Consider the following 3939-nt stretch of genomic DNA (forward strand, 5'->3'; position numbering starts at 1 on the left):
GCGTAACGGATTATGGATCCGGACCGGATCCAGTCCAGACCCTACCCGTGTCCGCTAATAAAGCGGTTCATCCGGCCCAAATCCAATCTAGACCTGTTGATTAAGTAGCTCATCTGGCCCGGACACACATCAGCATTAATGATTAAGTTAGACACTGGTAAAAGCTCACCAGACTCAGAACATATATTGATCTCATCAATCCAGACAACTTTCTAATTTACACTCATCAGCTACGACGAAAAGGAAGTCAGCTATTTTGCTCTGAATGTGGATTTTTGGAAAAATCAGGCAATGGAATTTTGCATTATCCATCCAGGAGAATCAAATAATTCACACCAAACATTGTCTACATGATGCCAAGATACTGAAGATACTAAATTGCGAACAGATATTGAATATCTTGAACAGTGTTGCAATGGCAATTTTTAACTCCTTAACTGTCACCGTACCACCTGTGGGACGCTTTGCGCTCTTTCTTTTCGGTGTCTTTTTTCCCTATCAAATATTTTAGTAATCATCATAAATTATATATCATTTGAAAGCTTAAAACCTCAAAATTCATCCTTTGAAAACCATTTTGAAATCAGATATTGCGTTACCGTGGAAATTGTCATTTAAAATCTTTTGGCGGTCTCCTCCCCCTTAGTGGGCGGTGTCAGGTGTCATATTACACAATGTATTACGGTCTTTTAGAATCAAAACTTTTTATAATCTTGACAATACAATACAAGAAATGGAAAGGTCTGACTCTCAGGATTCCATATTTGTTGGTGTTTTTGTGATCGGAGTAATATCGACCGATAAATTTAGACATTTGTGACAGAAAAATGCATTAAAAATAAAATCTCGCAGGAACCTCAATTTTTCTCATATCAACTTCAAAATTTGAAAATAAATTATTTAGACTTAAGGCTTTAATTTTATGCCAATTTTAGAGTAAAACCTGTTATGTAAAATATTTATAAAATATTTTAAAAAATATATTGTGTATTTTCTTTACAGTAAATTTAAACTTCTATAACTTTTTTTACTTTCATATTTTTAAATAATCCCACATTTGTAGTAATCTGCTGATTGTCTTCTTTAAAAAGAGTCCAACCTTATGCCTGTATTCCAAATCATTTGGATAGTGCAGTTTCATGTATATGTTCAAAAAAGTAACAGTAAAATAGTTAGCAGTAATTTTCTTAACTCACTCAAGCCAACCTAGCAAACGAGGGGCGAGTTTTGCCACGGCAAGCACCACTCACATTTTCTTCAGGAAATGTACATGTAACATTTGGACCAATCAGACACACAAATATTTGTTATATTTATTATCTCTTATTATCTCTTATGCCCCCTCACCTAACCAAAAGGCCAACTATGAGGTGTAAAGGATTAGCCCTTATTTTAATTTAGCTTTTAGGGAATCTATTCTCAAGATTAGATATTGATATTTACATGATTAATCGATATTAATCAAAACGTCCAACTTCTACCTTGTTAACGATATCTCATTAACGACTTGTCCAGCAAGCGTTAAAATCAGTACGTTATCCCTTAACAATTCAGTTTTATTCCCCTGGCCACGATATTAACATAGAATTGATTAGGTAATTTTGAGCATAGGTAACGCAATATTTGGCAAATAGTTTAAGACTTGAAAATCACATAGCACCAGACAAAGATTTCTTAATAAATCAAAGTTTATTTGCTACTCTACAACACTACTAAGCTAAAATAACACAAAACAGTATATGTAAACAAACAAACACACACATTGCAATTAATTGTTTTGATCTGAAGAGAGTTTAAGGTTCTAATGCTCGTTTTCAAGAATGCTCTAACTTCAACCTGAGGGAGTCACAAGCAAGGAACTTTACTATCTTTAACAAGTTTCCAGCAGAATTAAGGAGGTTTGTTTGATATTACTTGCTTTAAGTTGAGTTTCCATTCCTTTCCTGGTTGAGGGAACCCCGGGTGCGGATTGGCTGCTGATGTCTCGTCGTAGCGTGATGTCACGGGGAATGCCCTCTTGCAATTGGTTGGTTTCTCTGTGGAGTGATGTTGCTCTTAGGAAGTTTGTTTCAGTTCTTACGGCTTCAGATGTTAAAGTTTTTTTAGAAGTTTGACTAAGTCTTGATAGTTGTTCAATGCTCGGCCAGATGTTAATGGCTGGGAGCGCTTTGGCGTGACTCGATGAAGAGCCGAAGTTTCACCAGGTCAGCGCAGCAAGCAAAGAGAGCCACGCACCAAAGTTGGGTGTCTGTCTTTATTGGGCTGATTTCAGTCTCCCCCTTTTGCTGTTTGATCCAATCACAAGTGTTTCTGTAGGGCGGAGCCCCGCCCCGCATGGCTCAGTTTTCCGTGCATAAATCCTTTGCTGCATTATTTCATAAAATAAAGAACATATCCTAGCAGACTCCTATAAGTGTTTTAATTCTTAAAAAAAGTCAACTTTCATCCACACCAGATTATTGCTGATGAAATCAGCTCTCGTTCAACATCAAACATTAGGTATTTGGCATACACAAAGTACATACCTTAATTTTATATACTACATGGGTTAATGCATCAATTAACATCTTGCCTTCTAAATAATCACACAAAGAATGTGAAACTAAACAATAGTGATCGGAAAAATTAGACATCAAAAGATTACAACAATACCATAGATTCCAATAACACAGCAAGCTTAATTTCATTTCATGAAATACAGCCTGAATATATATTGTAAATATATTGTATTTATTGCTTTTGAGTATATTGCTTTAATAGCAGCAACAATTATAATTTGTCTTTTTTTAAATAATTAAGCAAAAGACTTGAGTCTCTTTGTCTGTTAATAAGAAGAAAAGGCACGTTTCCTTTGGAATGTGAGGAGGAGAGAGGAGAGTTGTCGGAAACATGAGACTATCACGTTTGGGGAGAAACGCGAGGTCATGGAAATGTCACTTTCGTGGAGATCTGGTGTTTTGCTTAGCTCGGACGTCGGTTGTAAAACCGTCTCTCCTGGTTGATACAATCATTGAATTTATGCGTTAATGGTCAGGAGATATCTGGGAGGGTCTGCGCTGGAGCCTTTCCAGATGCCAAGGTCTTCGTCCTGTTTCTGGCTGAATTATGCTTACGTTATAAGAAACAACCATGAAGTCCTGTTTTAAATACATTCCAGATTTTTCCACACATATATCCTTTGTTTTAGGGGTCTCGTGAGACGTTAAGGAGAGCAGAGCAGGATGCTTGGGCGCGGTGCTGGTCGTTAATTAATTTTACGGCCACAGATAGTGAAAAGAGCAAATTTCTCTGGAATGTGCTGTCCTGTTAATAGGTGTGTGTGTGTGTGTTCTTGTTTCGACAAAGTTCTAGGTGTTAGACCCTTCCCCCCGAAATGCATCTAACACCTAAGATTTCGCATCCAGCTAGCCAACTCTGTTAAAGCTGTTGTCATAGCCGAGTATGTTTTTTATTAGAATAGAAAATAGCAAGGTTTCATGGAAAAATACTGTGGTATGTACATCAAATGTACATTTGAATTTTTCATTTCCGGATCTAAACACCTACCTAAAACCTGCTCTTTTATACTATTGTTTGCAATTTATTTATCACACAATTTAACTGCTATCTACACTTTTATTTTCATAATAAACATGTTTGTTAGAATAGACAATTACAGCGGTCTATAACAAATATTACCAGGGTTCCTACAAGCTGCTTAATGGTGATGGAGAATGGTGTGTATTATAAGTTCAGTAAATACATAATACATAAATAAATAGACCAGGACACACACACAAAATAATTTCAAGACAACACATTCCTTAGCAGGAGTTACTCCCAGCATCTGCATTTGACTGGCTGGCCAATTTCCTGCCCTCAATCTCCTTATCTCAGGAGACCTCTAAAAACCAGGATAAATTTGAGGGAGCATCTGGACGTATTCCAGAACAGGACTTT

This window comes from Barbus barbus (genome assembly GCF_936440315.1).
Source record: "Barbus barbus genome assembly, chromosome: 6".
Taxonomy (NCBI): Eukaryota; Metazoa; Chordata; class Actinopteri; order Cypriniformes; family Cyprinidae; genus Barbus; species Barbus barbus.